We start from the raw sequence: 24347 nt of genomic DNA, 5'->3' as shown, positions 1-24347 counted from the left end.
GGTCTCAAAAGAAAATAATTTGATTTAATGCTGTTTTTTCGTTCAAATGTCATTGATTTAAACTACTTCTAAAGTTTTGATAAATTGGTTGTGATTACAATTAGAGACTTGCTGGGTGGTGATGGTGCACACTTTTAGGATCTCTGTGAGTTTGAGGCCAATCTTGTCTATAAAGTAAGTTCCAGTACAGCCAGGACTACAAATACAGAAGCTTTGTCTCAAAAAAAATGTTAAAAAATAAAAATAAAGGATATATGTTACCAATCTTAACTCCATTTTTCTTTCCCACATAGTAGACTGAAATGTCTAGTGGATTCGGAAGGGATTTTTTTACCTCCTTGTAAGATCAGGTTAGTTGTATGTCACAGGAGAAAGACCAGATATTCTTAGATTACTTTAACCTCTTTAAAACACAAGGGCATACAAAGAAGATAATAAATTTACTGTTCAAAGACCAAGGGGGTGCGTTGCCTGCAGAGAATTTAAACACAGTCATAAAACCAACCAAGAGTCTGTCTGATTTTTATTAATGCCATTTATCATCTCATTGATGAAATATCCTCTGTCTAGGAGTGCAGGCTATCACCCCCATCTCCACCATTGGAAGGGATTGCTTTCCTTAGACTAGCAGCTTTATGGAAATCATATGTGCTTCATCTGAAACCATCCAGAATTATTCTCTTCAAAAGGAAAACATTACTTCTGGAAACTATTGGTATAGGAGGTAATGATATTCTGCCAATAGTTGAGTCAGAGGGAGAAAACATTTATGGTCCTCAATTTGTGTCTCCTTTTAAAAACTATCTCATTATCTGTGGTGATGCTCACTTTACCAAATCTTCAACACACAGTCAAGATGCCTGCTCACAACTATAGCACCCACTTCCTGGAAACCATTGGTCTCTGCGACTGTAAGAAGAAGATCCTAGAGGTCAGGAATAGAGTCGAATGTACTTTGTGTCTTTGGCTAGTAGACTAAAATCCTAGAGGTCAGAAATGATGTCAAATGTTTTTTTTTTAGCAATCATAGAACTTAGTTTATGGTTTTGGATTGAATGATCACTTACCATTTTCTTTTCCAGAATTGATTAAAATGTCAGTCACTAAACTTTTACCCCACTGTCATGCCAGGAGGTATGGATAGCCCATTAATTGGCATAATTTATTCAACATGTATTTACATATTGATCATTTGAGTCTGCTACCTACTTTGAAGCACTAAATAACATCCTGTCCAAGTTCTGCCTTTTCTTGAACAATTTCTACATGCAGGACTTCTTTGTTTTATTTTTACATGAGTTAAAAATATTTGAAAAACTCACAAAAGAAATATAATCAACACATCCCTTTTATACTGTGGTTTATAGTATATGCATGGGGTGTACTCTGTTTTAGTTTAGGAGCCTTTAATTAGAATTGAAACTAAGTATATAAACCCTAACAATAAGAGATCATGATATTAAATAAAAATAAAAAGTTAAAATTTGCCAGCTATATTTCAACATAAAATTGCAGCTTTTGATTTGGTGACATTCAAATAATTGAATATTGGATCATAGATAAGGACCAAAAATATGCCTGTGTGTTTTTATGAAAGTGTATACATTTGTATGAAGGGCTATATGTAAGCATGGCGTGAGTATGTGCATAAGCATGTATGTGGGTATACACTTATATATATAAGTGTGCTGGATATTAAATAACTGAAGATAGAAAAGGAAGGTTGATCAGTCCCTGTGCAAGTCAGCTCTGATCCATCATTAACTGACATAGAGGAGTTTTCCTTCATTGCCAAATCTATTGACTCTGTGACAAGAGGCTACACAGCAGAGCTCACTCATATCAAACTGGCCACTATGTGCAATAATTAGATGATATGCACTAAACAAAGTCAACAGGGCACTTAGGAGTTTTGCAGTGAGTCTAACTCAGAAGAAACACAGTCATTTTGCATATAGCCTCTGGAGATACCAATTTTTTGCTATAAAGGTTAGGTTTGTATACTGTGACTACCTTCTGAATGCAAATGCATTGCTGCATTCACTTGGCCATGCTTCTGCCCTAACAAAGACCTCTGTCCCTGAGGAAGGCCTGAAAGAACCTCAGTGCAGGGTAGAAACTACTAACCAAACAAATAATATGCTGAGCCGTTTCATTATTTGGACTTGAACAGACAGCAGTAGCATCAATGAGGCCCTCTTTTAAAATGCCCACCTAATTTAGTTCCTACTCCCTAAACTTTGTATTGCTGTCTCTTGGGTTGTTTGTTTGTTTTTGGTTTTGTTTTACTCTACTGCTTTCCTTGTCTCATTTCATATGATACTTAAAACATGATAATTTCCTAATTTTGATCCAGGTTGTCATGTGTCCATGCCATAAGAAATTTTAACTCGTATTTTTCCTGTTATCTCTTCAGAGACAATTCCTGGTCTATAATATCTCTTCATAAACATTGTTGTAAGGTATGAAAGACTATGGACCAATGAGATGGCTCCATGGGTTAGGGGGCTTGCCACCAACGCTAAGATCTGAGTTCAGTCCCTGGGTCACATGTGGTAAAGAAGAACACTGATTCTTGAAAGTTCTTTGACCTTGACCTCCACATGCATGCTCTGGCACATGTATGTAATAAAATAAAATAAAAAACACAAATTACAGAGTGAACAGATACGTTAAAATGGCTACCATGAATCATTTTTTTCCCTCTGCTCTTCCCTTTAATGAATTGTTGGATGACTTTGAATACAGTCAGAAAGCTCACACATTCCTTGATTCTAAAAACGCAACAAAATATTAAGCTTAATATTTGTAAATATTTGCCTATATAAACCCATGTCAACAGACAAAATAAGAGAACCTTTGGCACGTTCATAAATTGGGGCCAAATGATGGCTTATCAGTAATTTCTAAGGTAACTGATGGAGGGTCAGTTTACAGGCTGAAGCCTGCAGCTGGCTCAGATTGCCATCTCTGTGTGCTCCAGCCTCCTGCAGTATCACAGACAATATGTCTGTCATCACAGAGCAGGTGGCCAGCCAGGACTGCGGTGTGGATATGGTGACTGTGTCAATTGCTAACTGGGATCTGTATTGCAGGGACAAGAAAGTGATTGGAGATAAGTTGCACTTTGCACTGGATAGGGACCAAAGAGTTGTTACCTTATAAGCGAAATCAGTCTTGCTCAACATAGCCCTGTCCTCTTGCAGTAAACAGTATTTGTTCTCTTAATTTATCTGTCCTGCATTAAAACCTTTTCAAGATTCTTCAACTGGGATGAATATTCCTCAAGCCTAATGTCCTGTACTGGTGAACTGGGCTTTCCTAATGCAATACTCCAGTCTGCTATGTGTCTTTGTAAAGTAAATTAAAGTATCCACTCCTGTCTCTTAAAAACAGTGAGTAGGCCTAGGAAATCTGCTGGGCCTTGGGTAGTAGATCAGTATTTATTGCTCGCATACAAATGGACTTTGGGTGTCCATCCCACAATGAGAGATGCACTCTCACTCTGGACTCTGTGGGAGGGTCTAGGCCTTGCCCTGGATGAAATGACAGATTATGGGCACCCCATGGAGGGCCTCACTCTCCTTGGGAAATGAGGGGGTGCTGGGGGTAGTGGTGGGAGGGCGTGGGAGGAGGAGAGGGAAAGGGAGAGGGACCTGGGATTGACATGTGAAGTAATCTTGTTTTTAATTTAAATTTAAATTTAAAAATAAAAAACACAAACAAGAAAGCCACAAAATACATGCATACCTGTTTAAATTTCCAAGAGGAGTTTCTTTTTCTATATTGTTAAGTATCAATATTCAATAGAGTCACAGATTAGAAAACATTGCCCTAGGTGGGTGGGGTCATTTATATATGTCTACTGAATTCCTGACGCAACCTAAGCCAATGCATTTTAGTTCTGATTGGATCTTAAGACTACCAAAGGAATCTAGAGTAAACAAACAAAAAATATACTAAATAATGTCTGGATGTGGCTTCTCTGCTGAAGAAGACAGCCTCCAATGGTACTGCCTTGGTTTCAGCAGCTATTTCTTTTCCTCAAATTAACCAGAAAAGACATATATGTAGTCAAGCTTAGGCAAATGAATCTCTGTGTGTTTTCTTCCTAGATCTATAAAATCTCAGTAATCATAGCTCCTCTGACTAATTTGTAATGATCTCATATAAAATTAAATTATAGACAGCAAATATTCTCGGTGCCTCCTCAAATAGCCTACCGTTTATTTAGCTGCACATCCTAAGAGATACAGAAACAATTCCAAAGATAGTCATGTTTTTCTGTGGCAGAGTAGAACTGTGTTGGGTGGGGAGGGGGGAGGTTGTGGTTGTAGCTACTGAACTTACTTGCTTTTGATCACTATGTCCTTGAATTATATAGCTTGACTCTGAGTCCATAAAGAGATGAGAACACACTAGTTTGTTATCCAAGACTTCCCCTGGCAGCAGAAACAGTGCTGGTAACATTGTGATGAAGACACCCAGAAGGTATCTTCTACTTTGCCTCCAAGTCTCTTTGTCACCCTTACTTTGAAAGGCTGCTATCTGGAACTGTGGTAACCCCTAAAACAGCGGCTGTTCTCAGAAGAGTCTAAGCAGTAGCCAGCAACTGAAGATGTAGTAAGGGAGATACATATCAGAGATGCTATGCCGTGAAGGAGATTTATTAAGATAGCTGATGTGTGCTCTCTCAGGGACAAGACTTGGGAAATGAGAGCACTGCAAGGGACTCATCCTCAGCCCTGTGACAGAGATTATTTGAGATAATATTGAAGAGAATCTGTAGAAAAATCAGTGAAGAGGTTTTCTTTTAATTTAGAAACAATCTTACTTTACAGTTCTCTCTCTCTCCATCTTCCCACATCTCCCACTGACCCCCCCCTTTCAAATCCCCCCAACCACTCCCTAGGGAGGTGAAGGCTTTCCATGGGGGATCTTCAAATTCTGTCACATTATTTTGGGTAGGGCCTAGGCCCACTCCCCTCCCCTGTGTATCCAGGCTGAGAGAGTATCCCTCCACAGGGGAATGTGCTCCAGAAGTTCATTTGTGCAATAGGAATAAATAGTGGTTCCACTGTCAGAGGTCCCATAAACTCCCCAGACCTCCTAAATGACACCCAAGTTCAGAAGGCTTGGTAAAGTCCAATGCGGGTTCCCCAGTTTTATGACTGGGGTCCATGTGCTCCCATTTGGTCAGGCCAGTTGTTTCTGTGGGTTTCTCCAGCATGGTCTTGACCTCTTTGCTCATCTCTCAGACTGAGTCGGGAGAGGAATAAAGGAGAGCAAGGAAAGAGATACCTTAATAGAGGGAGCCATTACAGGTTTAAAGAGAATTCTGGCACTAGGGAAATGTCCAGAGATCCATAATGATGACCCCAGTTAAGAAGCTAAGCAATAATGGAGAGGCTATCTTAAATGTCCTTCCCCTATAATGAGATTGATGACTACCTTTGATGCCAGCTTAGAGCCTTTATCTAGTAACCGATGGAAACAGAAGCAGACACCCACAGCTAAACAATGAAGAAGTTTTATCCTGCAGAGAGGGTCTCCTTGGAAAACATTAATGTGAGCAACAAAGTCATAGTCGCATTCAGATTTGTTTCAAATGGCACCCATTTTTTTGTATAGATGAGGTCAATTTGAAACATTGCTGTCAAAGCAAAGGAATATTGTCAATAAATATAGCCATACAGAACCCTTACAAAATTAGAGAATTCAAGTGGCTTTTTAAAATTCGTTATAGAAAGGGAAAGTGATTCTTTCTGCCTTCCCCTGGTTTATTCATGGTATAGAATTCTGTGCAACACAGACCTTGACATAGATTTTTACAAATAACAAAATTAGTAGTTTAATATTTGTATTTGTATGGCTATGAATTTGATAGTATTTCACTCCCAACAATAAGAGCAAAATAATTTGCTGAGTGACTTCTAGAATCAATAACTCCTTGAAGCATATTATATACATTTTATCCTTCCTACGGCTTTTTGAGGGGACTCTATGGTTCTGGATTCTCTGACAAAGATATGGCGTTCTAGAGGTTAGGAAGCCTCCAGAGGTTACAGGGACAGAGCAAAGCTGTGAGTCTGGGGCAGGTACTCTGACTCCCAAGCATTGAATCTCAACCAGACATTTGTTCTTTTCTTCCCCTCCAAGGGTTCTGCCTTTGGGTTACCACTGGTAAATATTAACTAAACATTCCCTTGGTAGAAAACAAAGTGAAACTGCAAAATGAAATTGTTGGAGCAGTCCAGACTTTGGGTAAAAGCTTTCTCAAATGTAGAATCATAGGCCTCTGATGCTCCTAATTCTGGGACAAATTCATTGTCCCAGCACAGAAAGTGAGGGGTCACAAGGATGAGGATTCTTACTACCAGTCCACCAGGAAAGCTGGCCACACTCTGTGAGACTTTGTGTGCACCAGCATAGCCTACTGTCAGATGGAATATTAGACTGGTAATTTAGCAAGTCAAAGTGCAGAAGAGGAGTGTTCAACTGCAAGGATAAGATTTGGGGACAAAGGCCAAAACACTGGATGTCAACACAGATTCCTCACAGGTATCCCTAAAGCGAGCAGCCTTGTATTCAATCAGCAGCAAAGGGAATCTAAAGATCAAATGAGATGCTCTGTGGTCATTTGAGGTTTTTAGATGGAGAGAGTTAGCTACTGTGCCCTGTCTGAACAGTCTAATGTACTGTAGAAACTTTTCCTGATGCAGAAATCTATATGAAGCTGAGCTTAAGAAAGAGCAGCACGAAGTAAATGGTAAAGGGTGACAGAAATGAGACTGGGGATGATCAGGGTTTAACTAACAGGCTTAATGAAGCACCATGCAATGGAACAGACAGTGGTACCTCTGGCCAACGCAGTCCAGGTCAAAAGAAAAAGAACTATAGTGTCGGACTTGCTTTCTCCATGATCAGAATCATGTGTTTCAACCCATTACTAAATGGAACATTTTTAAATGTGTAACTCTTGATCTCTTTCCAGATACTAGATAGAAAGCTGGGTCTAATTCATGTCACTTACATTTGCTCTGTAGTGAATTTGCTGAAGACCCCAGCAAAGGTTTCTAGGAAGCAAATCATGAAAACCTTAGGATGTATCATCTCTTAGTAACAATCCTACACAATTCCCTAGGCGGTTGCACCATACCCTTTTAGTTAGTGACATATTGGAAACTAATACGTGAAACCTCAAGTCCAACGGGGGAAATACAGCTGTCAATAACATGAGAATACCATTAGAGATGGCCATTAGGAAGCTCTTTTGTGACTGGGATAGAAATCCCTATCTTAGCAAGGGACACAATGCTTCTTCTTTACCAAGCCTGTGACTGCCTCACTGTTTCCTCAAGTACAGCTGCAGTCTCCCACAGTCTTATGCAGGTGATGCAGACCTTGATAACTCTTGCAATAAAAATCCAGCCATGTATGACATTTACGAGGGCGGGAGCAAAATGTCGAAATTGCCTTGGGCGTTGGAACCATTATAAAGTTGGCTTTAATGAGAAATGGAAGATAAAGAAGATTAGGGGTTCAAGATATTGAAACAAATCAAAGTGGGTGCCAGATCACCAGGCATGGGGCTTCCTCTTAATGATTTGAGATAAAAGGAAGACTTAATGTTCGGTTTTTCCCCAACTAGCAAAATTTACCTATCAATTTCAAGTAGAAGAGAATAAAGAAATCAGGATGTTACTTTAATACCTTATTGGATGCTGACAGGATGTACTTGGGGTACCCTAAAAAGACCAGCACTTTTGTCTCCCTATGTTACAGACATACATTTTCAAGAAAATCAGAGCAGCCCGTAAGAAAAAATCTGCTTCCCACACTTCCCAAAAGATCTATCCCAATAGAATACAGTTCACTCACATTTCTATTCCATTCTTCCATTCTCTGTCTCCTGACCTGTGTTCTCTTTCCTATGAATGGAGTGGAGTCTTCAGCTACATGGTTCTCTCCATGTCAAAAGACGAAGCTGCTTTTGTTTTGAAGCCCCTTTCCTTGATAGCTGGCTGTCAGTCTCTCTGAAAGTAAGGGCTCTAAAGCAATTATTACGAGAGGACATACTCTAGCTGAGGGACAGGGACCTACCACGTCATCACATGTGTCAGTAGCCTATGCTGTCTCCCAGAAGTCTGCATGGATAGCAGTCCAGCAAAGCATGGACACTGTATTTAGGCAAGAAGGATTCCTGGGAATTTGAACACAAGAAGCAGCTTGGAGCATGTTCAGCCAAGCTCAGTGCCCATAAGCACTAGAAGGACACAGGACACATACTTGCCATGTAGGGTGAAGCCCTCCTTTGGAAGTCACCCATGGCACGTTGTGAAATTTGCTAGAAATGGAGGCCCTGCCCTGAGCAAGAAGCTGCATCACCAGGAGATCTGCATCCACACCACATTGAAAGGCTGCTCTAGCCTAAGGATGGACCAGGAGACCTGAAAACCATTCATTGATGCCTGGGTTCCGCCCCACAGATTGCAAATTCACCAGTCTGGGGTGTGGCCTACTCAGTGGGATTTAAGAAACCTGGCCTGTAGAACTGAGGTGCAGACAGGGTTGAGTCCCTGACAGATTTCCAGAGATAGGCCGCCTTACTTTGTTGCAGTCAGACTGATTTCTGGAGTCTCAGTCTCTACTCAAGGCCTGGCAGCCAGAGCTCTGCTGTAAGTATGAGGGACAAACTCTACATTAGGGCTTGAACTTCCAGCACAGCACTCACACTCTCTTCTGTCCCCATCTCTTATAGCTGCCCCTGATCTGACTCACCTACCTTTCTTGACAAACCACAAGGGCTACTATCAAGGGTTGCTTTAAGAGCACAAACTTGGAACTCTGCTCAGAGTCTGTGGCAGCTTCTAGCTATCTATGGCCTTTAAGTCTGCATCCCCAGGTGTGTCTCATAGGCAGCCAGGTTTGGGAGCCACTGAGCTCCACAGCGGGTCTTGCCTTTCATCCTGCCAAGTCATTAAGGATTTGCAAGGATGAATGAGCCTTCCTGAGAGCAAGGGCCTGCTGTAATGTTCCTTTATTAATTATGGGGAAGTGATGTATTGGCATTGATAAGGCTTCTCTCTTGGAAAAGACAATGAATGATTCGTCGATTGCTGCATTAGGTCTTTCCTGACTCAATCTTAATGCTCAGTTTTTTACTCCTGTCTTTAGTTTAAAGGCAGCACAGCGCTCGCACTAAAGGACCTCTTGGTCTTTATTCCCTTGTAAGCTGCAAGGTGCTAGCAAGAGAGCAACACCTGGAGTCTTTCAGAGATCCCTGCAGGGAAACCCCTGTCCTGGTCCATATTTGATCCGCTTCATCTAGTAGCTAGCATATACTTCTTCCTATCTAAATACGAACGCGAAACACAAAGTAAGGATTAAAAAAATTTTCGTGATACATCGCAAGATTCCCTTTGCTAAAAGAAAGCTTCCATTACCAGAGGTCTAGAATGTGGAGGAAGGAAGATGTATCTGGAGTAGCAAATTCGGGGATAAGGAAGGAGTAGGCGAGTTGGGGGTGAGGGCTCGTGTTGTCTGTGGATCAGTCTAGTGAGGTTCAAAAGAAAAGTTGCAGCAGCTCGGTTTTGCGCGTGTCTGGGTGCAGAAGGGAGCGCCGGCTTGCGCGCGGCGGGTACGCACTGCGGGGGGCCCCCGAGTCCGGGGAATCCAGTCACTCCTGGATCACAGGAGACCCGGTAGCTGCAAGGGCTGCCTGGCTCGTGCTCTCACAAGGCACCCGGGGGTGGCGCGGGGTCCGGTGAGGCAGGAGGCGGCTGGCCCGGCGCGTGCGAGCCAGTGAGAGGCTGCGGGCGGGCGGGGTGCGCGGGAGGGAGGGGAAGGAGCGAGGGAGGGAGCGCAGCGCGCGCGCCGCCCGGCCCCGGCCCTCCCAGCCTGCCGGCCTCGCCGCCTCCCGCCCGCGCGCACCGCTGCCTGCCTGCCGCCGCCGCCGCCACCACGGTCGCTGCTCAAGCCGGAGCTGCTTGAGAGTCGAGCCGCCGCCGCCGCCGCTGCCGGCTTTGTGCTTCCAGCCGAGGATGGGAGCGACCTCTTCCTGATCGCGAGCTGTCTCAAAAGGGAGCTAGCGCCGGATCGCCCGGCGGCGTGCAGGACCCGGGGAGGGAATCCATCCACAAGGCTCAGCCCAGGTAAGGAACTGGTCCCTGGCAGGCAGCGGCTTCGAGAAGAAGAGAACTGCTCTCTTTGCGGTTCCCTGGGCAGCGATTCCCTTCGTTTAAGCCAAAGGGCTGGCTTCTGAATTGTTCGTGTGTGTGTGTGTGTGTGTGTGTGTGTGTGTGTGTGTGTGTGTGTGTGTGTGTGTGTGTGAGAGAGAGAGAGAGAGAGAGAGAGAGAGAGAGAGAGAGAGAGAGAGAGAGAGAGAGAGAGAGAGAGAGAGAGAGAGAGAGAGAGAGAGAGAGAGAGAGAGCATCTGTACATTTTCTGGGTGTCGGTGATTCTCTGAGAGTGGAATTGCTCAGGCTGTTGTTGGTGGTTTTGGGCGTGAGGGTCCCCGCCTGCCAGTGTAGATTGCCAGAGAAGAAAGGAGTGGAGGGGGGTGGGGAGATGCTGCACCCTGGACACTGCTGGGCTGCGAGGATTCAGGGCGCGAAGAGCTAAGTCCACCCGGAAAGCAAGCAGCTCTGATAGGAAGCCAGACACCTCCACCCACCGGGCTCCTCTCATGGTCAGTCACCCTTCCTCCTGGTAATCTCTGGGGTCTTCCCTAAGGCTCCACTCATAAGCCACCTCTTCTGGCGGGCACTGGGTGCTACGAGGCTAGGACTGCAGAGGGGAGGGAGGTGTGGCTGGGTAGCAGAGAAAGAGGAGGGAGAAATGCAGTGGGGAGTGGGCTGTAGGATTCCCGGGCATGGGCACTGTGCCTTGGCATGTGTTGGGGATTCTGCACACACCAGCTTCTTTACCTAGAGATTCAAAGGGAACTTCATAGCTGCGTTATTTGCCACCGAGCCTGTGCTGACTCTTGGGGAAATGGCCAGTGTTCTGAGATTCAAGGATCTCCTTCTTGGCTCCTCCTTCTCGAGGAAGAGGGAGGTCTGATAGCAGGACAGTCTGCCAGAGAAACCAAATCCGTCCTGGAGATGCTTTAAAAATAAAATACAACATAACTGCGTGCTTGCATCCTTGCCCCCCCCCATGCCCCACCGCAAAGATCCACCGATTCTGTCTCTGTCTGGTGAATGACTTGCGGGCAGCTCCTACTTCCCTTCCCAAATAAAGAGGAGGTGCTTGAGTTAGAAACAGCGGTGATCCAATTTAACAAAGAATTTTTTTTTAGGAAGAGAGCAATGTGCATGTTCTGATCATGGGCAGGAAGTCATGCTTTTTGTGCGAGGTATGGTTTTAAAACCTCTTAGCCCAGCTCCCTGGAAGGCGCTCTCCGCTAGTCAGCCACTAGTGGTTGTGAATATAACAACACAAACTTTGTCCTGCTGGAGGTGTAAAGACTAAAATGAGAAAAAAGGATATCAGTGGGAGGTGTAGTGGAAGAAGCATTTCGAAAAATGACAGATGCGCTAAAGACAGTTCAGGCATCCTCCTGGTCATGGAGCCCGCTCCTAAGGAGGTGGAGATTTCTGATCAGATCCACTTGGAGAGGTTGCCTGAGTACCTCAGATAGCAGCAGCTGAACATCAACAACCCTGCTGTGTGAAGATTTCTCAAGGGAGGGTGGGAAGGCGTGGGAGGGGGCAACCTGGAGGGAATTCTGAAAGTATGCCTCACTAAAACACACACACACACACACACACACACACACACACACACACACACACACACACACACACACACACACACACCCGCCGCCGCCGCCACCACCACCACCACCACCACCACACACACACACCTCTTCTCCCAGAGCTCTTTGGTGGTGGTGGTGGGGTGAATCCAGAGTCTTCATTCATTTGAAATACGGACAAAGCCGGAAGAAGAACGACTGCTTTTAGGTTCCTCTTTCGAATCCCAGCGTTACTAGGATTTTGCTCTCTGGTTTTGCCGAACTTGCTTAATTTGGAAGGTTAACCGGGTATAGAAGGCAGGAGGAAGGGCAACCTGCTCCATCTTTAGGGTCCTGTGACCCAGCTGGTGGGGGAGGAACCCACTGCTTTCAGTCAGATGGGCTTCCTTAACTCATTTTCAGTCCACACAATCTGCCTGTGTTGAGGGTTCCATTTGGATCTCTGGACTCTCCTGTAACTAAGATTGCCTCCCCCCAAAGACAACCCTGATCATTTCCTTCTTTTAAAATGGCTGTTGTGTTTCACTTTAAAAAATGAAACGATTAGTTCCTAGAAACAGAATGAGTGAGGGGAAAGCAACAACAACGAAAAGCTGAACTGAGATAAAACATTATTCAATGCTGAGCTGACCAGAGAGAGCACAGAAGGTAAACCTCTTAGGGTGACTGGTCTTAACTCTTCTGTCTAGAAAGCTGCCTGAGGGGGCTGGGGAGAGAGGAATAATGGCCCAGGGAAGGAGGCTAAGCTTCATGTCCTCCTGTCTATCTGTAGACCTTCTTCTTACGAGAATGCTTTTTGTAGTATCAGTTTGGATGTGGACTAAGAGTTAGATGGGATCCTTGTTGGCCAAGAAGGAGAAGGAAAGAGCATAGCAGTGTGGGTACTCTAACTCCAAATTAAAACAGGAGAGGAAGGTGAGGATTGCACTGAGGACCATTGTGCAGGAATTACAGAAGTCGGCTCTTTCAAGCTCACTATGTTTTGAAACAATAAAATACATCGAAAAGAGCTTCAGCATTTGTTAGCAAGCTATATTTAACATGTTTTTTAATCAGACAAAAATAGACTTTTATTTATCTTGCAAAGTAAACGCATGGTTCCTTCCCTCTTAGTACTTAATCTGTTTCTTTGACAACATAAATGAGAAGAACTCTGTAGCTTCTATAAATTGCATTCCTCCTCTGGAAAGAGAATGGGTAGAAAAACAAAACACAATATAAAGAAAGCATTTAAGCTCTTGATTGTGGATGCACACAGTTTAGGACTCAAGTCCTAAACATTCAGTGTGGCCAATCTTTTCTCCCTGGTGGCAGAGGGAGAACAAGGCACAGGAAAGGAGCAGATAGGAATCAATGATTTCCAAACTGAAACAGAAGTTAAATCTGTAGCAAGAAACATTAAGAGAAGACAATGGTATATCAGGTGCATGCTTCATGTTCTTCAGCTGTCGTATATATGTTTCAGTAATTACATATTTTTTTGTTAAGAAATAAGTGGTCCAAGTGCTACTTTCTATCACTTAGGGGTATAAGACTTTTGCTTAGCCATCATTTAATAATCCTTCCTATAGATACTATGAACTCACAGTTAGACACCGCCCTCCCCCAGCAAGAACATTTACCCATCTGACCAAATTCTACTGCTCCCTCTTGTGGCAAGTATTCTCCCTGACTTTCTCCAGACCCTGAAATCCTCACTGCTCCTTTAGCTGTCTTTCTCTCCAGCTAATTCTCAGTGGTGACTGAGACAAAACTGGCCAGTGGGTTATAGCACTAACCATTCCCGATTTACCTCTGAACAAAATGCTCTGGCCTCCTGGGAGATGTCTCTCAGATTTAGTGGAAGTAGATGTCAGGTGTTTTGTGACCCATTGGAATGGACCTGACTCAGAAAATGTGAGTGAAAGCTTTTGCCTTTGGGATTTTGATGTAAAGGCAGGACTAGTCCGGTGGGGCCTCATTAGATGCAGTAGGATTATTTTCCATTCCATCTACCTCCTTCCTCCCTCTCTCTCTCTCTCTCTCTCTCTCTCTCTCTCTCTCTCTCTCTCTCTCTCTCTCTCTCCCTCCCTCCCTCCCTCCCTCCATCCTACCCTCCTTTTTTCCTCCTTCTGGTCATCCCCCTCTTACCTTTCCTCTACTTTTCCCTCTCTCTTTTGCCTTACCCTCTAACCTCTCATGTGTACATGTGCATCATGTTGAAAGTTTAAGCTAATCAAGGAGTAGGCTGTCATATTTCTTACATGCAACTCAGCTCACTTTCTGGCTTAGAGACTTGGAGGGTAAGTGCTCATTGGTGTCCTTGCCTCAAAGGGGTTCAGAATAAAACAGGGAATGTCTTGATTCAGTAGTACTTGCTGTTCTCTTCCCTACCAACTTTGTTTTGCACATGGCTGCCTTATGCTAATATTTGCAGCTGTCCTGTGGTACTTCCAGTCCAGAGTGTAAGAATGTTGATGAAGGTTGTAGTAACAAATTTGTTGACTTTACTTCCCACCAAGTTTTCAAAGAAGGGAGGCAACATCCTGATTGACAATGAGACAAGGAAAGTGTTTCTGTGGCTGAGGACCAATGCATCATTTAGAGCATGTTGCTTGAGTCTAGTAATAGCAGTCTAGGTTCAAAGCCTTTATCCACTGGCCAACATAGGATCTGAAATCCTTAGTGTGAAAGTCATTCATTTGAGTGAAGGTATTCTGTCAGATGGATCCCTAACAGAATACAGAGGTATTGCCTGGCAAAAAGGTACTCTGTATGGTCCCCACAGGCCTTTAGCACACACTGACTTGTGAATGGTTTATGCAATCAACTGGCAGGAAGTCCTGAGGACCTGTGATACAGGAAGAAAGACAAAGAGGAAGTGAAAGGAATTTAAAATTGGGTTGCTGCCCAGTGAATGCCCACTGAAGACTGTTCTGATGGGAAGGTAAGAGCTACCCAGTGCCTGGGAGCAGAGTTTCTAAGGAAGAAGCCAGTAACAGGAGAGTAGCTGGAACCAGGCAAGCAGGATTCCCTCACTAAGGTTTCACTCTTAAGCAACCTTTGGATCAATACTTGCAAAGTTAGCCTTTTTTCTTAAAGTATTTTCTGCAGAGCAAATTGATGGTCTTCCACTCCTGAAGGTGCTATACTGTACTGTACCATTTTGCAGCATTCCCATTGATAACCTAGATGACAGTAGCCTGATATTAATACAGGCAAATAGTCCCCTGAACATTCAAGATATAATATCAGGGACCATCCTAAAGCAAAAGGCATAGTAATCACTCTGAAGATCTCACGCCATTGCAGGCAAAGTCACAAATAATAACTTCTTTGTTAAATCTAATGTGAGAGCAAGTCAAACAGCAAGGCAATGATTCAGCAACATGAATCCAACTATGACATCTATTGAGGCCAAGGTGTATATATACAGGTGTATATAGGCCCTACACTAGGTTTCTCAGAATACACACATGGAAAGGGAAGTTATTTCACATTTGTTGAGCACCCATCAAGTTAGGGTCTAGACAAGTTGCTATACATATGTATATATTTTCTAATTTGATTCTCATAAGTGTCTCTAAAGGAAGCATCATTATCTTAATTTAAAGATGAAGACTATGTCATATTTGAATGACTTTGCCATGGGTGAATAAGAGATTGTACAAAAGCCATGATCTAGAGAAGAAAGCGGTGCTGGATGAGAAGATAAGGGAAGAGAAGATTAACTTGTGACTTTCCTAAGGAGAGGGTATTTTGGGTAATTTGCAAAGAGGGAAAAACAATGAACCTAGTCATTGTGAACCATGTGAATACTGTCCCAGGCATTTTATGACAAGAACAATCATTGAACAATGTCATGAGTATCTCCATAGCTACTAATCTGATCCCTGTCAGGGCCATGCACAGGGGCTATAAAGTTAGGACAAATAATAACTTTGTGGCACTGCCCAAATGGATTTTGCACTTGAAAGTAACTTTCAACATGATCTTGCAATGCAACCTTGAAAGACAGAGGCTGTGCAATAATGAGAGGCAAAGAGAAAGAGTAGGTCAATTCATTTCACCTTCTACTTTTTGTTCAGTTTTAAAGATACGCTCTCATAATGGAGCCTCTGCCTTGGATTTCAGGGTTTATGGGTATGATGCTATACTGGGTGTTCCTTGGTACCACTCTAGGTTGATTTTTTTTTAATTAATCATCTATGGCTCTCATGCATGCATTCTCCCTTGCAGTACCCCAGTTTCTTCAAGATCTTCATTAATGGACAAGACACAAGGTCACTCTTTGGTTGTGTTCATTCCTTAGTATAAAGCCTCCAAGTCCAGGTTAAGGTTGTTAGACTGCTTATTCATCTCCCAAAGGGACACTTATTTTGTAGACCTTCACTGTAAGTGACATCAGAGAGAGTTTGGAAAGGTACTGTCTCTCAGGAATCTGAGCCCCCTTTCAAAATACCTTTCCTATAATGGAGATCATGACCACCCTCAAGCTGAAGTTTGTGTATGTTGGACACATTCAAGGGTTTTTTCCCAATGAATCATTTCTGTCTTTCTTCTCAGAATATGTAGCTCTTTCAAGGGCTTCTTTTTCATCAGTGCTCTTTTTTCAGGCCATCCTCAGCACTGGAAAACATGTCAGATAGCATGTAGGTTTTTTTTCTTTACAAATAAGAAAATGAAAAGTATTAACAACAAATAACTCTAGGACAGAAAATGGAAGTCACTCTGCCCAAGTCAAGTCTACCTTTCTTCCCCTAGGAAAACGTGACAGACCTTCCCAAATGGGGCTGTTTTCCTAGATATCTAACAAGGATTGACCACAGAGGAAAGAGTTAGCGATGTTGACTCTTAACTGTGGGCCCCTTGTGTTCTGGGCCTACAGGTCTCTGAGGCCAGTCAGGTGTATTCATTCATATTTATAAAGCCTGTTTGAATTCAGCATTTCTTTCAGCTGGCTTTCCTCATTTATTTAAGGAAGGATGATAATGATAATAATATTAATAACAACAGTAATGAGCCTTATGGCTTTTGTATGAAATAATGTATTAATTACTACTATAGTTTCTGGCACACAAGTATTCTATAAAGATTTATCCATAACTTAAAAGATAAATAATGAGAGTCTTTGTTCCTATTGTGCTTTTCACATGAATATGGTAAATGATGTAGAGTATTGCCATGGAAAGGTGGAACATAAGTATACACTCAATGACATAGACATCCAAACCATTACACACACACACACACACACACACACACACACACGTTTCTGCAAGAGTAGAAGCACACACATATATGTTTCTACTCTTGTTTAAAATATTTCTGTATATTGATACAAATTTTAGGTTATTTTTGTTATAACACACTCCAAATTTTCAATTCTTATTTAAGCTGTTGTACTTATGCATCTCATTTAACAATATAAGGTAACTTTCTAGTCCTTCAAATTGTTATTACAAGAAATACATGTTAGTAATTAGTCATCTACAATAATCAATCTTGTAGTCATGTTAGCTATGTTTTCTAGGTTAAAAAGATATATTTTAGATAGACAGATGGTCTTCAAACACTTCAGAGACTTACAGAATATTTTATTTAGAAGTTTTAATATCCTAAGGCTTTTTATGACAGTGAGACATGTCTGCTCCTGTCAGCACCAATCCACTTCAAAAAAGAATGATGGACATCGAAGAACCTCCATATGGCGTTTGCTTTTATTTTGGCAAAGTTAGTCACTGGGCAAGAAACTTCCCTTGACTCAAATGCTGAAATTATGCTGTCCAAATTGGATAAGCAAGACACAAAAGAAGGTGACTGCCAAACCTTGCCAAAACAAGGTAGGACAGTTATTCAAAATCCCTGCTTTACAGAAAAGTCTGTCAGGTATTGCAGACCTGTAGGCCAAAGGTAGGTCTCTGTGCACTGAAGAGGAACCTTGGATGACTGTCCAGGCAGCCAGCTATCAGCTATCATTGTCACTTCTGTAGTTTTGGATGTTGTTTGGTCTGTACTTCCTGTTTATTCGGGTAATATTATATCCTTCTCCAGTATTTGATGGGGACAGAAGACTAGATAGTTATACAGTTTGCCTTGTTGCCAAATTCAAAAGGAAAAGAAACTTACATAAAAGATATAAAGTTTATATAGTTGAAAAACATCAAAGCTTAAACTGTTTATTTAAAAAGATATGTTAAGGTCTAAAAAGATAGTTTTAGGATGGTCATGCAAGTTATGATAGGAAGTGGTTTAGGTATAAAACTTTGGACTCACCAAGACAGGATAGATAATACAGTACTTTCTCCAAATTTGCCAAAAACAAATGGACCAGACATTGTAAATGTAATTCTATATAATTACTGTTATTTTGCACTGTTTTATTATGAGTTAAAACCTTTCATTTTTATTTAAACAAAAGGGGGAAATGTTGTGGGATATTTGCATACTGTGTGAAGATGTATTGCTGTGATTGGTGTAATAAATAGCTGAATGGCCAACAACTAGCTAGACAGGCAATATAGGCAGGACTTCAGGGCAGAGAGACAACTCTGGGAAGAAGGTGGAAGCTCCAGTCAGACTAGGAGGAAGCAGGATGGATAGTACAGAGATAGGTAATGAGCCTCATGGTATATAGATTAATGGAAACAAATTCATTTAAGTTATAAGAGATAGTTGGGGGAAAGCCTAAGATAAAGGCCAAGCTTTAATAATTAAAAATAATTTTCCATGTCATTATTTGTGGGCTGGTGGTCCTGACAAGAAAGCTTGCTCTCTCTCTCTCTCTGTCTCTCTGTCTCTCTCTCTCTCTGTCTCTCTGTCTCTCTCTCTCTCTCTGTCTCTCCCTCCCTCCCTCCTTCCCTCTCTCTCTCTATCTCTCTGTCTGTCTCTCTCTGCCTCTCTCTCTGTCTCTCTCTGTCTCTCTCTGTCTCTCTGTCTCTCTCTCTCTTTCTCTCTGTCTGTCTATGTCTCTCTCTGTCTGTCTGTCTGTCTTCTGTCTATGTCTCTTTTCTCAATGTATGTATGTGTGTATGTATGTATGTGTATGTATTATGATTTTTAATAGTGATTAAAAATGTTTTGGCTTTGTGGACCATGGGGTCTTTCACAGTAATTCAACTCTATTTCTGCACCAAGAAAGCCAACTCATAAACACACATATAATGGAACACCTGTGTTTTAAATAAGTTATTTAAATACCAGCTCCGCATATCTCATAAATTCCCTTGGAAATGCAATTCTTGGGCTTTGCAAGACCAGGTAGTAGGCTGGGTTGGGCCCATTGGTCAGGAATTGTCGATTCCTGACATAAAGTACAGAGTGTGAGGGATACAAATGCAACATTAGTAAGCTTAGGACATCTTAGCAGTTGGTGTAGAGTCAAGAGAGGTGGCTTGGAAATTCACAGACCTTGTTTTAATGTCTAGTCTGTCACTTTTGAGACACTTGGCTTTGTAAAATCTTCGCAGTTATCACCCCAAGCTGCTTTCTTACCAAGAAGTGGAGAGCAAAGTTACTGAACTTTTAAAGGTGTGCAATAATAATAATAATAATAATAATAATAATAATAATAATAATAAAGGAAACTTAACAGAGAGGAATTTGGCTTTAAGTATGCATCAGGCAGGCTAGGTATAAAAGTTTGGAAAAGAAAAATACTATTCATATTTAGTTTCCTCATTTAGTAGCTCAGCTGAGTGTCAGAAATAGCAGACGCAGACAGGTTGACATGTGCTGTGTTATGAATGGCACTGAATACAAAAATGAGATATTAGAGTACCCTAACTCCAAATTGTTACCAGAATTCCCAGTTTTTAACAGGTGAGTGGGGGAGAGTAAGAGAGCAGAAGGGACTGCTCTCAGTGGAGCTGAATCTGGTATTTATTTCTTATAGTCTCCAGATCAGGGAGCCATTCATCCATCTACTCCCCAGAATGGTGTGTCAGAAAGCAGTTAACTACAGAGCAATAGGCCTGACTTCCGAGAAAGTCTCATGTAAACTGCAGATGCTTTTTTTCAGTGTTTGCTGAACATGATCTCATACCCCACATAGGGTGTTAGGTCTGTGAGTAATCCCATTATCCAGAAGGGTAATGCCAAGGGGTCAGCATTACAGCAGAAGCCTTGCCCTGAAGCATTTGATTTGTCTGATTTCCTGTATTTTTTTAATTTCTAAGTAACTCAAATATTATTTCCTCAGGGAGCCTTCACTAAAACCCTAGAGATCACATGCCAGGGATCTACTCCTATATGACTGTGTTTTTCTCTAAATGAATATGCCTTCAGCTAATGATTACAGTTTGGGATATTCATTTACAGTAACATCTGTTTTTCAGGGAGGGCATGCATACATTCCATGAGCGGAGAGTTTGTATATGTCTAGTTTGTGGTTTAGATCCAGTGAATTACATATCACCAGACAACTTCAGACACCCAGGATTTGTTGGATGGATGGATGGATGGATGGATGGATGGATGGATGGATGGATGGATGGATGGATGGGTGGATGGATGGATGGGAAGGAGGTGGGTGGGAAGGATGGATGTGTGTATGTATGCATGTATGTATGTATGGTATAGATGGATGGATGGGTAGGTGGATGGATGGATGCTTGAGTGATGTTCCACTCATTAGCATCAATTAAATGATTCTTGTTTAAGAAGCAAAGGTATTATCATTCTGAATTAAATGACTAAACAGCAAGCTGTTTTATTTTTCTTTTTTTCCTCCTCTGGCTTTTTCCTAACGTTCCCAATATCTCCTCTCAGGGTCAGCTTTATGTCAGATCCTTTACCAGTCACAAAAAGACAACAATAGAGCAGCTTCAACATCTTTCTATGATATTTAGACAATTATTTTGAGGTAAAAAATGTTTGAAGGTTACACACACTGCATGACCTATGTAATGGAGAGCGTGTATATTTCGTAAACTGCTCAGGGATTTGTGTAAAAAATTTGTGTTTTCCCACAGGCCATCAATACTCCATTTATTTTGTTGAGTAATAAGAGTTGACAAGTTCCTCTTCAAGCTCACTTCCCTCTTAAAATTGTACTGCTTCAGTGTGGATTTGTGCATGGTTTTAGAGCTAAGCCACCGAGTGTTCTGTCAGGAACTTTCCAAAACCATAGCATATAATATTGACAAAAGAGCCTCATGAAGCATTTACGTGCTTGATTATAATGTATCATTCATACTATATTTTATATATTCCTTTTTGCCTACTACATCCGCCATTCTCTAGAGCTGCTGAGTTTTCTATGGATTATGATTTGATACCAAGAAGGGGAAAAAATCCCTGCACTTTCAATGATAAAGTCCATCTCCTAAGAAAGTATTTTTACCTGAAGATGAAGCAGGTGATCTACTTGTTAGATACACCAGACTCCACTAATTTAATTATAATTCTCTTTATAAAAATTAAAATAGAATTAACAAAGAAAATCATTTGAGAGGTTATCATACCATTTATCCTGCAATTGAATAATATAGCCAAAACTTGCTATTTCTGAGACATGTGTTAGCAACCAAGAAGAGCAATGGCACAGGTGAGATGAACTCTGGAGCTAAAGTAAGGACTGGAGGAAAAGACAGTACCTGTGAAACACCTTTAATTTAAGGAGCATAGTTTTTTCCCCACTACTCAGATGTTTTTGAGGGTATATGGTCTTGCATATTTCAGCTTCTGCTTTAGGGTTCATGTCTGGAAACTTCAATTTTTCCTGATTTTGGTCCAGTGTTTCTAGAGTGTCTGGCAATCCTGGCCTTTTTCTGTTTAGAGAGCAGCATATTGATGAATTAGGTGCTTTGGTAATTACTCAGGGTCTCCATCTACTCCTCTGATGATCTTTCATGACTGCCTCTTACACTCCGTCGTTACTCATCTTCTAGTCCTCCACCTCTTTACCAACATAATCACAACGGTCCTTCCTGTTCTAATCCTGCCAGGGGTCTCAGTCTGTAAGAGGCAGAGCCATGTGATATATGTGACACCAGTGTTACAGTTACGTACGAAGCACATGACTGCCCTCGGATACTCAAGCACTAGCTGAGTTCCACTTCCTTGATAGTTGTGCTGAGTATGTGTTTGCTGCAGATGCACTTGCCTCCGAGTCCTCTCTGAGCTCTGCTCAGCTCTTCCTTTTCTTCCCACCTGGCATTTATTCCAGGTCTTTCCAAGGAATAGTGCCAAACTCACACTACCTCTATCAGCAGGAGCATTACACTTCTATTATCTACTGTGTGTCTGAGAATAAGGTCCAGGTACCTGCATTTTCTTGTTTCTAGATGACTCTTGGGTGAATTCAAGTTGAAGAGTCCTAGATGTCTGCTGTGATTCATGCCAGATGTTCCTTTTGGATTACTCCCACTTCCATTCTCTAGAGAGATTTATTCTCCTTGGGATTCCTTCCTTTATGGAATATTATTTTCTTTGAGTTTCTGCCAGGGCTGTGGAGGCCTGAGGTTGATATCAGGTGTCTTTCCTAACTGCTCTCCTCCTTATTTGGTAGGGCAGGGCCTCTCAATAGAACCTAGAGCTCACTAGTGACCTAAATTTGCTAATCAGCTTGTTTGGGCTATCCTCTGCACTTACTTCCACAGTACTGGGATTGCAGTAGGCTGCCATGCTTGTAGGGGTATTAAGTGGGTTGTGGGATTCCAAACTCTGGTTTCCATGCTTGCCAGAAAATCACTTTATCCATTGATCCCTCCCACCACCACATATTTCTGAAGATTGAATGTCTCCAGACTATGGTAGAGAATATTTTTGATAGAAAATCTTTTCTTTTAAATGGCTTACGTGTGGAAGCACAACTAAGGTCTCATCTTTTCTAGCATGTAAAGTCAACTATGAAAGAGAAAGAAAGGCTGTTACGTCTCCCAAAGGTTGGTAAACAAAGTGTCATCAAAAGATGCTACTGTTGTCAACCAAGAGGTCCCTGGAAGAATCTGAGTACAGAGGATAGTTTGCAGGATCTAGACTCCATTGAACTACCTATAGAAATCCCCTGATTATAGGACCAGAGGTGGGATGGTATGAGGTTTCTAGAAAGACAGTTGTAGTACATTAATCTGAGAAATTCCAGTTAGTCTACTTAAGTGTTTCATAACACTGTTGAAATGCCTGTGAAATCCTTTCTATTCTGGAATTCCCTAGTAATAGAATATGTCCATTTTCTACAAATGAGGTTCATACCTTGATTCTAATACCCTAGTGAGTGTGAACTGCATTGCAGGGGTATTTCCTCATCCTTGAGACAAACTGGTACATTTGAGGGACTAGCTCTTGCATTGTGCTTGCTGGGTTTTCTGTGGTTCTATTATTACTTATTTATTTATCTGTTTATTTATTTATTTATTCTTGACCAGTTTAAATTTTTTTATTAATCCTGACTGTAAAGGCAGTGAGCTGCATTGAGATACTTGAAAAAGCTTTAATTACCAACAACAAAATTTTCTTTGTTTTGACAAAATTCTGTTCTAGTTCCCATCATCCCCTGTTTTTCTATCAGTTTCCTACCTTCCTCTCTGCTGGAATCTCTCCCAACCTTTGGGTTTCTCCTAAGCAAAGTGAAAGCTCTTGAGTTTGTCAAATATCTTAGGAATGATTTTGACTCTCACTTTTCATCTGAAGACCCCTTTACCCCATTACAAACTCCACCTTAGAGGATGGGAAATAAGGAGACACAAGTAAAAACCTGTAAAATGTGGAGATAAAGCAACCTACACACATGTAATCAGATGGGAAGGGAGATTGCCCAAGAGATTATTCTACACTAAATATCTAAATACAGAACGCTTGGTCCCAAACAATAGTATTATTAACCTGTTGTAGAAACAAGCAAGCAAAAATCCCTGTGAGAAGATGCCAAGTGCCTGAATTTAAAAAAAATCCTTGTTATAGCATTTGAGGTTACCTGACCTTGGTTAATGGACTAGTATAAGCCATTTTTACACTTTACTAAATTGTAAAATGAGAATGATAGCACAAATCTCCTTGCACTATTGACAGAAAACTCAGGGAGATGAAGAAAAGGAAACTGGTACTGTGTGTGTGCGTGTTTCTGTTTGTGTGTGTGCGTGTTTGTGTGTGTGTGTGTGTGTTTGTGTGTGTGTAAGGCATGCTTAGTCAGTGATTGCCATCCTTGCCATATGCACAGTGGTGACATGTGCTACACAAGCTCAGAGTGAAGTCAGTCCTTACCAACCCCTTGAGGAGCCCCAGCTCATCAAACTGTCTTTTCTCTAAGTCCTTCTCGGTCATCTGTTAGAACCCTTTGTTTTTTTTCCACTATCTCTTTCCTTCCCACATGTTCATGTTCTCATGCAGAGTTAACATGTTTAGATTTAAATTGTCTTCCCTTTTCTGGGACGCCTGGGATGGCAGGTGTTGAGGGAGGTTTGACCAGATGTTATTGAGTTATATTGAAAGGAGAGGGAATAGATGCACCCTTAACGATGTCCAACAGTATTCAATGCTCTCAACGAAACAGATTCAGTAGGCAAACCAGAACTGGTATAGGAAAACCCAAAGCCTCCCTGTAACCATAGGCTAGGAGAGAAGCCTGGGTGCCAGACCATATCTTCATGCTAGAACCCAGCTTTTC

The 24347-nt window shown here is 41.9% G+C and overlaps 1 protein-coding gene across 10 annotated transcripts in view; it reads left to right on the top strand.

Moving 5' to 3' along the window:
- Slc8a1 (solute carrier family 8 member A1) overlaps positions 1 to 24347 on the top strand; it is a 351192-nt gene that overhangs the window by 44582 nt on the left and 282263 nt on the right. For 8 of the 10 annotated variants that reach the window (XM_040738204.1, XM_040738200.1, XM_040738202.1 and 5 more), the window contains exon 1: positions 9918 to 10154. The exons of 1 other annotated variant lie outside the window; for it this stretch is intronic. The gene's annotated coding sequence lies outside the window, so the exon portion shown is untranslated. Of the gene's footprint in view, positions 1 to 9917; positions 10155 to 10564; positions 10691 to 24347 lie in introns of those variants that run through there. One more of the 10 variants, XM_013118504.3, reaches the window with a different exon arrangement.

Source organism: Mesocricetus auratus, unplaced genomic scaffold (assembly GCF_017639785.1).
Source record: "Mesocricetus auratus isolate SY011 unplaced genomic scaffold, BCM_Maur_2.0 Super-Scaffold_100676, whole genome shotgun sequence".
NCBI lineage: Eukaryota > Metazoa > Chordata > Mammalia > Rodentia > Cricetidae > Mesocricetus > Mesocricetus auratus.
The sequence above is the reverse complement of the archived record's forward strand: the minus strand, read 5'-3'. Positions and strand labels throughout refer to the sequence as shown.